The following is a 14,116-nucleotide window of genomic DNA, read 5'->3' on the forward strand; positions in this document are numbered from 1 at the left end:
TTTTGAGTTTTTCTGGTAGAGACCCAGGAAAGAGATTGCTGGGTCATATAGTAACTCTATTCTTAATTTTTTTAGGAGCTGCCAGATTATTTTCCATAGTGACTGTACCATCTACATTCCCACCAGCAGTGAATGAGGGCTCTCTTCTCTTGACAATTATCTCCAACACTTGTTATCACTTGTCTTGTTGGTAATAGCCATTCTAACAGTTGGGAGGTGGTATCTCATGGTAGTTTTGATTTGCATCTCTCTAATAGCTAGTGAGGTTAATCATTTTATCATATATCTGTTTGCCATTTTTAGGTATTCTTGGAAGAAGTGTCTATTTAGGGCCCCTGCTCATTTGCAATTAGATTGTTTGTTTGATGTTGAGTTTCATGAGTTATTTATGTATTTTGGATATTGTTGTTTGCAAATATTATCTCCCATTCAGTCAGTTGCCTCTTCATTTTGTTGTCATTTTCTTTTTCAGTACAGAAGCTTTTTTGTTTAATATAGACCCATTCATTTATTTTTGCCTTTACTTCCCTTGCCTTTAGGGTCAAATTCATAAAATGTTCTCTATGACCAAGGTCTATAAGTTTAGTGCCTATGCTTTCTGCTATATAATTTATTCTTTCAGACCTTCTATTTAAGTCTTTGATCAATTGTAAATAATTTTTGTACATGGGGACAAACTATAATCTAGTTTCATTAATTTGCATATGGCTTTCCAATTTTCCCAGCACCATTTATTGAAGAGGCTTTCTTTTTCCATTGTATGTTTCTGGATCTTTTTTAAAAAATTATCTGCCCATATACATGTGGTTTTATATCTCTCAATTCTGTTCCATTAATCTGTGTGTCTGTTTTTCTGCCAATACCACACTGTTTTGATTATTGTAGGTTTGTAGTATAATTTGAAACCACACAGTGTGATACCTCCAGCTTCATTCTTTTTTTCTCAGAATTGCTTTGGTTATTCAGAGTTTTTAGAGTTCTATATAAATATGATTTTTTTTTTCTTTATGACACTGGGATTTTAGTGGGAATTGCATTAAATCTGTATATTGCTCTGGGTAATATGGCCATTTGACTATGTTGATTCTTCCAGTCCATAAGCTGTGAATATCTTTCCATTTTATTCTATCTTTTTCAATCTCTTTTAATAATGTTTTGTAGTTTTCAGTATATAGGTCTTTCACATTCTTTGTTAAGTTTGTTCCTAGGTATCCATTCTTTTGGTTACAATTATAAAAGGTATTGTTGTTTTTTATTTTTTCATTTCTTTTTCTGAAGGTTCATTTTTAGTATACAGGAAAGCAATGGATTTTGTACCCTGCAACTTTACTGTAATTTGTTTAGGGTATCTACTAGTTTTTCAGTGGAGTCTTTAGTGTTTTCTATGTACAGAATCATGTCATCTGCAAAAAGTGACATTTTTACTTCATCCTTTTCAATTTGGATGCCTTTTTTCTTTCTCTTGTGTTAATGCTCTGGGTAGGACTTCCAGTACTTTGTTGAATAACAGTGGTGAGTGTGGGCATCTTTGACTTGTTCCTGATTTTACAGGGGAAGCTTTCAATTTTTTGCCATTAAGTATGATATTAGCTAAGGATTTGTCATATATGGCCTTTATTATCTTGTGGTACTTCCCTTTGACTTCTATTTTATTGAGTGTTTTTATCATAAATGGATGTCATTGCTTATCAAATGCTTTTTCTGCATCTATTGATAAGATCATATATATATGTTTTCTTTCATTGTGTGTATTACATTGGTTGATTTGTGTATGTTGAATTATCCTTGTGCCCCTGCAATAAATCACACTTGATTATGATGCATTACTTTTTTTTATGTATTGTTGTATTTGATTTGCTAGTATTTTAAGGATTTTTGCATTTGTATTCATGAGAGATGTTGGTCTATAGTTTTTTTTGTGTGTGTGCTATCCTTCCAGGTTTTGGTACAAAGATTATGCTGGCCTCATAAAATGTGTTAGGAAGTATTATCTATTCTTCAATTTTTGGAAGAGTTTGAGAAAGATAGGTTTTAAATCTTTGAATGTTTAGTAAAACTATCTGGTCCTAGACTCTTGTTTTTTGTTTGTTTGTTTGTTTGTTTGTTTGTTTTTGGAAATGTTTTGATGGTTGTTTTCATTTTCTCACTTTTGACCAGTTTATTTATATTTTCCAATTTTTTCATGATTTAGACTAGGAAGGTTATATATTTCTGGGAACTCCTCCATTTCTTTTAGGTTGTTGAATTTGGTGGCAAATAGTCTTTCATAGTCTTCTAATATGATTCTTTGTATCTCTATGGTGTCTGTGGTAGTTTCTCTTTCATTTCTGATTTTGTTTATATAGATCTTTTCTCCTTTTTCCTTAGTTAGTCTAGCCAGGAGGTTGTTAATTTTATTAATCTTTTCAAAGAACCATCTCTTTGTTATATTAATTTTTATAGTATTTTTGTTCTCTATTTCATTCAATTCTGCTCTAACTTTATTATTTCCTTTCTTCTACTGAGTTTCTGTTGCTTTTGTTCTTTTTTTAGTTCTCTAAGATGTCATGTTAGGTTGTGTACTTGGGATTTCTCTTGTTTCTTGAGATAGGCCTGCAATGATACACACTTCCCTCGTACTGCTGTTTTTGCTGCTTCTGCTGCTTCCTAGAAGTTTTGAAATGTTGTACTGTCATTCTTATTTGTCTCTCTATATCTTTTGATCTTTTATTTCTTCTTCAACCCAGTCATTTTTAGTAGTATGTTGTTTAACCTCCATATACTTGTAGGTTTCTTTATTTTTGGAGTTGGTTTCTAATTTCAAGGCATTGTTGTCAGAGAATATGGCTTGGCATGATTTCAATCTTCTTGAATTTGTTGAGGCTAATTTTGTGACTCAACATATGGTATATTTTTGAGAATATTCTGTGTGCCCTGGAAAAGAATGTATGATCTGATGTTCTGGGATGAAAGACTGTATATGTCAACTATATCCACTTGGTATAATGTGTCATTTAAGGCTAAATTTTTAAAATTGGTTTGGACAATCTATCTAGAAATATCAATAAGATATTAAAGTCCCCAGCTATATTGTGTTTTGGTCTGCTTCTCCCTTTAGTTCTGTGAGTAATTTCTTTTTCATATTTTGGTGCTTGTTGATCTGGTGCATATATATTAAGAAGTATTATGTCTTTTTGTTGTAGTGCCCTTTTTATTGTTATAAAATGTTTTTCTTTGTCTCTTGCTACCTTTGTTATCTTGAAATCTACTCTTTTTTTCCAGACACAAGTATGGATACAACTGCTTTTCTGTCGGTGTTATTTGCTTAGAGAATTATTTTCTTCTTTTACTTTGAATCTACCTTTGTCTTTGTAGCTTAGATGTGTCTCTTGAAGAAGCATATGGTTGGGCTTTGTTTCTTTGATCCAATCTGCTACTCTGTACCTCTTTATTGGTGAATTTCGTCCATTTACTTTTAGGGTAATTATTGCTGTGTGAGGGGTTCCTATAGTCATTTTGTCCTTTGTTTTCTGGTATCTTTGTGCCTGCTTTGGTTCTTTTCCTTTTTGTTTTTGTCTGTTGATTTTTTGGTATTATTCCATGCTTCTTTCTACTGTCTCTTCTTTTTTAACTTATGTGTCTGTTTGGGGGGTTTTGTGTGTGGTTGCTGTTAGGTTTATGAAAACAAGGTTGCACATATACAGTAGTTATTTTTCTTTTGAGTGCATCTGCTTTCTATCTCCCTTTGCTGGTTCAAATCTTCCCCCTCCCCTTTATGATTTTTTGTTATACATTCACCCTGCTTATTCTATGTGTTCTTGGTGACCTTACTTATAGTTTTGTGATCTTTTGCTCTTTGTTTTAGGTAGAAAAACCATCTTCAGTGTTCCCTGCAATGGAGGCGTTCTGATGATAAATTTCCTCAGCTTCTCTATATCTGCAAAAGTCTTTATTTCCCCTTCATATTTAAAGGATAACTTTGCTGGATATATTAATCTAGCCTGGTAATTTCTCTCTTTCAGTAGTTTGAATGATTGTTTCCATTCTCTTCTGGCTTGTGAGTTTCTGCTAAGAAGTCTGATGATTACCTGATGGGCTTGCTTTTGTAGGTCACTATCTTTTTTTTCTCTAGCTGCTTTGATCATTTTTTTCTTTATCACTGATGTTTAAAAGTTTTAATACAATGTACCTTGGAGAGGGCCTCTTTGGAATTAGGTAACTAGGTGTTCTGTTTGCTTCTTGGATTCAAGGATCTAGTTCTTTCCATAGGTTTGGGAAATCCTCATCTACTATTTGTTTGAATAGGTTCTCCATTCCCTTCTCTTCTTCTAGAATACCTATAATTCTTAGTATTTCTTTTTCTGATGGAGTCAGATAGTTCTCGTATAGCTGTTTCATTTTTTTAAGTGTTCAGGTCTCTCTTCTTCCCTCTGCATTATTTCTACCTTTGATATCATTGATTCTTTCCTCCATATCATTGGCTTTGTTTCCTATGCTCAACATTTATTCCTGATGTCCTTTATTGAATGCTTCATTTCCAGGATTTGTGTTTGATTATTTTTTAAAGTTTCAATCTCTTTGGTAAAATTCTCATTTTGTTCACTAATTTGTTTTCTGAGTGCATTGAATTGTTTGTCTGTATTTTCTCACATTTTGTTGAGTATTTTCAGAGTTGCAACCTTGAATTCTCTGTCACTTATATCACATATTTCCATGTGCTCCAGTTTGCTTCCTAGAGATTTTTAAATTTCCTTTCTGAGCTGCCTCCTACGTTGGTTATTCAAGGTATTTGTTGGGATCCTTCTTTTCTAGGGATCTATTGAATTAATTTGCACTTCCCCAGCCGATTTCTTTGAAGAGGTTTTTCTAATATATTCCAGTAGATGGCGCTAAATCGCAAGTTTTTCAACTGAAATCCAAAATGTGACCTCTGTGGCTTCTGTCAGTAAGGAGGATGTTCAACCTTTTGGCGTCTTTGTGACACATTGGAAAAAGAAGAGTTGTCTTGGGCCACACACTAAATACATTGCAACACATAATCACACACACAAAAAATCTCTTAACGTTTTAAGTAAATTTACGATTTTATGTTGGGCCACATTCACAGCCACCCTGGTCTGCACAAGGCCAGTTGGCACAGGTTGAACACTTCTGGTAGTGGGCATAGCCCTAATATTTGAGGGTGGGGTTTGTTTTGCCCTCTCAGTAATGGCGACCTCAGACCTCCTCAGGATCCACAGCCACAGGCCACAACTGTATATCAGTCACAGAGGGAAATAGCTATTCTTACGTAAAAGTTTCTGGGTTTGGAGATAATGTGCTCTGAAACCTGATACCAAAGGTTGCAGAAGGCAAGTTTTGGAAGTGCTCTGTGGCTCAGTTTCTTTGTACGGAACAATGACCACCTGACAGCCAAAGGATGAGGCAGAACCCCTGCACTGTGTCCTTGCCCAGGCCTCTGGGCTGGTTCAGCTGCAGTTTACCCCTCCCACTCTTCAGGAGTTCCCACTGAGACTCTTTATACCTCCCAGCTCCCAAAGGAAGTACCTACTATACACAGCTTCCTCCTCTTTCCATTTAGAGCTCACTATGAACTCTGGGCTATAGGGCTGTGACTGTGGCCTTCTGAGATGTCCTCCCTTCTTTCCTCTGCTGGTTGTTCCGTTTGCCCATCCAGACATGACAATTCAATGTGTGGATCTCTCAGTTGGGCCTTTATGTTGATCAGGGAATCATTTGTAGACTTATACAGCTGATCAACTTGTTGAAATATTTTTTTAATTTTTTAAAGATTTTACTTATTTATTTTTAGAGAGGTGAAGGGAGGGAGAAAGACAGAGAGAGAAACATCAATGTGTGGTTGCCTCTCATGTGGCCCCCAGTGGAGACCTTGCCTGCAACCCAGGCATGTGCCCTGACTGGGAATCGAACCTGCGATGCTTTGGTTCGCAGCCCATGCTCAATTCACTGAGCTACTCCAGCTAGGGCCTACTTGTTGAAATTTTAAGGGGAGAGACCAAGAGGATCTCTCATGTCGCCATCCCTTTGACATCACTTCCCTTACATTTAATTTGATCCCTCATCACTAGTTGGGCAGAAAAAATCATCCCAATAGTTCTAACTGCTGATTCCCATTATGTCAACTCATTGATTATAGAAATTTATATGCAATGCTTGTTTTCACCTTATAAACTTCTATCGATTATATGCCAATTTTATGTTAATGCTGTTTCCAAGTAGACCATTAACTGAGGGATATAACTGTCCTACAAATTGCTTGCTTTGTATGTGGATCACATAATTGCTACTCAATAAATGCCACTGGATTTGAGTCCTTTTTGATTTTCATGTTAATGCAGTTAACGTATTCATGCCCAACTATGCCAAAGATATGGCACAATAAGATATGACCAAGTGATTTATGTGTCTCTTAAGGAGCAATATGCACAGTGGTGATTTCAGGCTTTAAGACGATATTAAGATGATATCATTTAAGACGATATCATTGTGAGAGGGCACATGAGAACTGGGGTATGTAAACTAACCAGTGCCACTCAAATGATATGATCCAGACAGGTACCTGTTCTGCCTATGAAAAAGCCAGCTGTCAAACCTATTTTTAAATCATCATATGTGATAATATATATCCTAAATCTCAATGTATCCAAAAATAAAGTATCTTGTGAACCAGCATATCCAAACAGTTTCCTAACTGGTGGAATGCCTGTGATGAGAAGTTAATTCCCTTTGTTGATGCCTTGAAAGCAGCTCTTCCACTAGACCTGTCACTGGGTCACTTAGAAGACATCTCTAAAACTGGTCAAATGACTTAATAAAATGCCTGTAAAATGAGTTGAACAGAAATACTTTAATTCACATTGGGGTAAGTACCATATTTTGCCATGTATAATGCACAGTTTTTTTGCCCAAATTTTTGAGGGAATAACAATGATGTGCACTATACATGGATAGTACTGATTCCATCCCCATATAAGTGTTTTAAATTCTTTTGTTTATGTTTATGTAATAAAGGTGTAACTCTAGGAAGCAATAATGATATCCATACACAAAATAATACCCTGGAACATGCTAATTAGTTTAGTTTCTAAATATTTCATAAATAAAAATTGAATTAAAAAATTAAAATGATTTCACTCATGTGGAATATAATGAACAAACTGAACTAACAATCAAAACACAGACCCATAGACAGAAAGCAGATGACAGCTACTTGGGAAGATGTTAAAGGGTGGAGGGATTGAGCAAAATAGAAAAAGGACTCGTGGACATGGACAACAGTGTGGTGACTGTTGGGGGGAAGGGATATACAAGGACAAAATAGTAATGGAAAAAATATAATAAAGATTATATATTTTTAAAAAATGAAGAAAGAGAGGGATGAATAAGCAGAGCACAGAGGCATTTTAGAACAGGGAAACTATTCTCTACTATACAATGTTGCGCGTGGGTCACCAGCCAGCAGTGACCACGGAACACTGTGGATGGCTCGACAATAAACACGCGAGAAATAACAACATGCACAGAGACAGACTAGTTTCTGTGGGGAAGTAGGGACAGAATGGCCACCCCCCCTAGTGGGGAGCGCGCTGATTTACCGTCCATACCTGCTTTTATTGGGCTCATTTTGCATAATAATTCAGGTAAAGTACAGTACTCATTAGGGGGAAGTAAGGAACCACAGAAAACAAAGAACTCTGCCGGTCTATTGAGTTGGGGGTCAAAGAGCTGTAAGGCTGAGGAACAAACTAGCTTCCTCCTAAGACCCTTCTCATTCAACTGAGAGCGTTCTTAAACAAAGAAGGTTTCACAGTAATTTACATGTTCTTTCTTAGGCCTGATCACCCCGGGAAATCCACACTTCTCAGTACCGAGCTGCAACACCCTGTCATTGTTTCAGGCTTAGGTGGAGCAAGGGAACTAAGGCAACCAAGAGATAAGGAGATTTTCTCCCAGACGCTGAGAACTCAGACTTTGTCAAAGCCGAGGAGTGAGGGTTCATCACCCCCTTTTGCTGCAGCCCCCCAAGTCCTTCTTTTGGGGGGCCTCCCAAAGTGATCGTGCCTGGCTTGGGTTGTTCCCCCTGTGGGGAATCTTACCCGTCTTTGGCTAACCGACCAAGCTTTTTGGGGTTCAGCAGCAGAAACAGCATTCCTGCCAGGAAGATAAGCTTTTGTCTCCTTGCCGGCTCACGGTTCCAAGGGCGTTCCCTTAGCCTTAGCCTAGGCAGGGGTTTCAGTTTCTGATACCAGTCAGGGCGGTTCCCAACAATACAACAATGGTAGACACTTGTCATTATACATTTGCAAAACTCATAGACTATGCAACACAAAGAGTGATCTCTGTTGTAAACTATAAGCTTTGGGTGACAATAATGTGTCAATTTATGTTCATCAGTTATAAGAAATATACCATTCTGGTGGGGCCTGTTGATAGCAAGGGAGGTTGCGCATGTGTGAGCATTAGAGAATATATGGGGTAAATAAGAAATCACTGTACTTTCCACTACTTTTTTATTAACATAAAATGACTCTAAAATATATAGCTGTTTTTTCAAATTTTCTTCTTTGATAAGAACTTTAATTGGAGATTACAAATATACGTGGAGGGCAAGCTTTCAACATAGTTAATGATATGCTGTTTTATGACTAAATTTTGTTGTTATTTTAAGATCTTACGTTTTGTGCCCCCTCCAGAAATTAAATACATTTTTTTACTTGAGTTAGTCAACCAAATACAGAATGGAGAGAGAGAAGAAGGGAACTCCAATATGGGAAGAAAGAAAAATTGAGTCTACTGTAACATCTTATTCTTCCCTCCCTATAATTTTTTGCTCTTACAAATTATTTATGAATGAATTTAATACAATAAAATAATACAGTGATCCCAGTTTAAAGAAAAAAAAAGGAAAGATTGTTTTCCTGAAAGTCTGGGACGAAAGTGTGGGTGCTCATTAACACAGAAAAATACAGTAAGCTTATGACTCTAAGATTAACTTCAAATGCTGATTTTAGCTTGTTGTCCTGATCCTGGCTGGTTGGAAAAAGTTGGCATATTTCACTGGAGTTGGCTTTGTGCAACCTGCCTGCAGCTGCCATGTCCACAGTCTGTCTGGTGGAGTGACACTGGGCCTCGAGGGAAGTGCATCAGGTAATTTACAGAAAATGATGAAAGCGGGAGAAATGATTACTGTCGATTTCCATTTGTCTGAGTAAGGGGCACAAATTGCAATATACAGTATTTTCTATTCCTCTCCTCCTCTTCTTCATTGGGCCACCTCCCATCAGGGTTTGGCTGCCACCGTTCCACAGAATTCTCTTAGTAAGATCATCAATGGCCTCCATATTGCCAAATCCAAAGTTCAATGCTATATCCTTTTCTTACTTATCAGGTCTATATCTTGCTTGAATCCACAGTTTCCAATTAACTTCAAGAATGCCATATTCTTTTGGCATCTGATTTTCTTTCTTAGTCTCCTTAACATGTACCTTCTCATTTCCCTTCACCATTGAATCTTGGACTGCCCTAGGGCCTCAGATCCTTTCATTCCATCCTGCTTCTTCGAAGATTTCCTCTCGTTTTACATCTGTACCAATCATCTACATTCTGGTGACTTCTAAATTTAAGTATGTTTTCCATGAATTACAGAGCCTTTTCTTCTCTTATTGACTACTTTACATATCTATTGAATATCAAATAGCCATGTAAAGGTAACATGTTAAGAACTAAGCTTCTGATTACCCATTGACAAAAAATTTGCTGTTCTTATAGTCTTATACATCTCAGAAAATTCAGTAAATGGAACCTCTCATCATTCATTTGTGCAGGTAAAAATTTTTAGTGCAACTTCTCTATGTCTCTCACACCCATCTCTCAGCATTGAATCCATTAGCAGATAATTAAGATTTTACCTTCAAAATATATCTTTAATCTAATCCCTTATTATCATCTTTAGTTGTTATCACTCCATTGCAAACCACTATCAATCTCTTACCTGGTTTATTGTAATAATCTACAGTCTCCATGATTCCTTCTTTGCCTTCTTTACATTTCTGATTGTCCACACAGTAGCAGCTGTTGTGATATTTGTCAAACTTAAGTCAGTTCATAATACACATCAATTTAAAACTTTCAATAATTCCCAATCTTAGAATAAAACCAAAGGAAGTCCCTAAGAATTTATCCAGTCACTCTCTTATCCCATTACTCTTCTGTATTTAAACTCACTCTTATTTAGTCAGACTGTTATCTTGCAGTTCTGCAAATGTGTCGCTTGCCCCCACTTTAAGACCTTACTCTTGCTTTTCTCCCTTTCTGAAATATATTTCCTTAGATAAATCCACTGTGTTATCTCTTGTCCCCATTGTCTTTATCCAAATGCCACCTTCTCAGTGAGTCCTTACTTGTCCACTATATCTAATATGTAAGACCCTCCCCAACCCATATTTTCTATTCCCCCTTCCTTTTTGATTTCTCTTCATAGAACGTATCTTCATTCATAAGACCAAGTATTATACTTATTTTCTTTGTTTACATTTTTCCCATTTTTTACTAGGATGTGTTCCACCAGGCATAACTCTTGTTCTGTTTATTTATTGTTGTATAGGCAACTTTAAGAAGTACCCTGTCAGATAGGAGCTGCTCAAAAAAAAAATCATGAAATATGAAGAAATGAATATAATAGTTACCTAGTAAACATTTGATTAAATTTAAGTGTGCTGCCCAGTAACTTATTATATAGAAGATTAATGGAGGGTTGGTTCCTCCTGAAAATCATTTTAATATGTAAAAGACAGCAGAGTATAAGCTATGTAGCTTGAGAAACCTAGGTTCTAAGTCCTAGAACCACCATTCATTAGCTATTAGCTGTGGGAAATTTATCTTTTACCACATAGCATCTATAAAATGTATTTAACAGTATCTAAATTTTATCATTGTAGAAAATTTTAAAAATACATAAAATATCTACCTCTGTTCCCAGCACATAGCAGGTTACTCTTTTTAAGTATGACAATTTTCTGGGATGTAAGTGAAGTCAATTTATTAAACAGTAAGAAGCCATAGGTATGCAAATATAAAATTAAGTCTTTGTGGAAGATATATTTTTCTAAAATTTCTCACCAGAATTCAACTTTTCTGAGCACTTGTTTCCACCTGAGTGGTGATGTTCATTTTTTCCACATAGTATCCTCCTGTGTTTGTTCCATCAAAAGCACTTGAGGAGCAGCCATTTCCCATAGCATACTCTAAAACTCCTCTAGGATTTTCTCAAAGTTTCTAATATACGTCCTGCAAATTTGTGCAATACTTGTGCAAAAAATGACAACTATCTCATGACTCCACTGGGACTAAAAAACAACATTGTAAATGGCATGCTAATATCATAGCTGCTAAGATGTGAAAAATAAAACTATGAAAAACACAATTTAAAATTAATGAACTACAGTACTAAAGGAATTCGCTTGGAAGTGGTGGAATAAAAATAGAGAAAAATTTCACTAGTTTGATATCAAAATAATAGAATTAAAATTCAATTTTTATTTTTAAAATATTATTTCTAAAAAATAATTAGGACCTTAAGACTCAAATACATTTTTTAATTTTATTTTAATCATTGTTCAAGTACAGTTTTCTCCCATTTAATCCCATTCCAGCCCACCCACCCAACCCTCCCTACTTCCCTCCCATTACCCCGCACCCCTAGTTTTTGTCCATGAGTCCTTTAAATTTGTTCCTGTAAACCCTACCCATTCCCCCCTGAAATTCCCTCTTTTCTCGCCTCTGGTCACTGTCAGTCTGTCCCCTATTTCAGTGTCTTTGGTTATATTTTGCTTGTTTCTTTGTTTTGTTGTTTAGGTTCCTGTTAAAGGTGATATCATGTGGTATTTGTCTTTCACTGCCTGGCTTGTTTTGCTTAGCATAATGCTTTCCAGCTCCATCCATGCTGTTGCAAAGGGTAGGAGCTCTTTCTTTCTTTCTGCTGCATAGAATTCCATTGTGTAAATGTACCATAGTTTTTGGATCCATTCATTTACTGATGGGCATCTTGGTTGCTTCCAGCACTTAGCTATTGTAAATTGTGCTGCTATGAACATCGGGGTGCAAAGATTCTTTTGTATTGGTGTTTTAGTGTTCTTAGGATATAGTCTCAGCAGTGGAATTGCAGGGTCAAAAGGCAGATCGATTTTGAGTTTTCTGAGGAAGTTCCATACTGCTTTCCATAGTGGTTGTACCAGACTGCAGTCCCACCAACAGTGCACTAGGGTCCCCTTTTCTCCATAACCTCTCCAACACTTGTTGTTTGTTGCTTTGTTGATGATGGCCATTCTGACTGGTGTGAAGTGGTATCTCACTGTGGTTTTAATCTGCATCTCTCTGATAGCTAGCGATAATGAACATTGCTTCATGTGTCTTTGGATTTTCTGTATGTCCTCCTTGGGGAAGTGTCTGTTCAAGTCCTTTGCCCACTTTTTAATTGGGTTACTTGTTTTCTTAGAGTGGAGTCGTGTAAGTTCTTTATATATTTTGAAGATTAAACCCTTGTCTGAGGTATCATTGGCAAATATATTTTCCCATACAGTTGGTTCTCTTTTTATTTTGATACTGTTTTTCTTTAGCTGTGCAAAAGCTTTTTATTTTGAGGAGGTCCCATTTGTTTATTCTTTCCTTTATGTCCCTTGCTCTAGGAGACATGTCAGTAAAAAAAAAGTTTCTGTGTGAAATATCTGAGATTTTCCTACCTACGTTCTCTTCTAGGACTTTAATGGTGTCACAGTTTATATTTAAGTCTTTTATCCACCTTGAATTTATTTTTGTATAAGGTGTAAGTTGGTGCTCGAGTTTCATTTTTTTTGCACGTAGCTGTCCAGTTCTCCCAACACCATTTGTTGAAGAGGCTATTTTTATTCCATTTTATGTTGCTGCTTCCTTTGTCAAATATTAATTGACCATAGAGACTTGGGTTTATTTTCTGGGCTCTCTGTTCTGTTCCATTGGTCTATGTGCCTGTTTTTCATGCCAGTACCAGGCTGTTTTGATTACAGTGGCCTTGTAGTATAGTTTAGTGTCAGGGTATTTGTGATCCCTCCTACTTTACTCTTCTTTCTCAAAATTGCAGCAGCTATTCAGGGTCGTTTTTGGTTCCATATAAATTGTTGAAGTGTTTGTTCTATGTCTGTGAAATATGCCATTGGTACTTTAATAGGTATTTCATTGAATATGTAAATTGCCTTGGGTAGTATGGACATTTTGATGACATTAATTCTTCCAATCCATGAACACGGTATATGTTTCCATTTGTTTGTGTCTTCCTTGATTTCTCTCCTCAGTGTTATATAGTTTTCTGAATACAGGTCTTCTGCCTCTTCAATTAGGTTTATCCCTAGGTATTTTATTTTTCTTTTTGCTATTTCAAATGGGATTTTTTTCTTGATTTCTGCTTCTGCTGTTTCATTGTTGGTGTACAGAAATGCCTTTGATTTCTGGATATTGACTTTGTATCTCGCTGTTTTGCCAAATTCACTTATTAGGTCAAGCAGTTTTTTCGTGGAGTCTATAGGATTTTCTATGTACACTATCATGTCATCTGCAAACAGTGACAGTTTTGTTTCCTCCTTTCCAATTTGGATGCCTTTTATTTCTTTTTCTTGTCTGATTCCTGTGGCTAAAACTTGCAGTACTATATTGAATAGAAGTGGTGAAAGTGGACATCCTTGTCTTGTTCCTGATCTTAGTGGAAAAGATTTTAATTTTTGTCCATTGAGTATGATGTTGGCTGTAGGTTTCTCATATATGACCTTTATTATGTTGAGGAATGCTCCCTCTATTCCCACTTTGCCAAGTGTTTTTGTCATAAATGGGTGCTGTACCTTATCAAATGCTTTTTCTGCATCTATTTATATGATAATGTGGTTTTTGTCTTTGTTTTTGTTTATGTGATGTATTACACTTACTGATTTGCGAATATTGTGCCACCCTTGCATCCCTGGAATGAATCCCACTTGGTCATGGTGTATGATCTTCTTAATGTACTGTTGGATGCAGTTTGCCAGTATCTTGTTGAGGATTTTAGTGTCAATGTTCATCAGCGATATTGGTCTGAAGTTTTCTTTCTTTGTTG

This window comes from Phyllostomus hastatus, unplaced genomic scaffold (genome assembly GCF_019186645.2).
Source record: "Phyllostomus hastatus isolate PE091 unplaced genomic scaffold, TTU_PhHast_1.1 phas_scaffold_60, whole genome shotgun sequence".
NCBI lineage: Eukaryota > Metazoa > Chordata > Mammalia > Chiroptera > Phyllostomidae > Phyllostomus > Phyllostomus hastatus.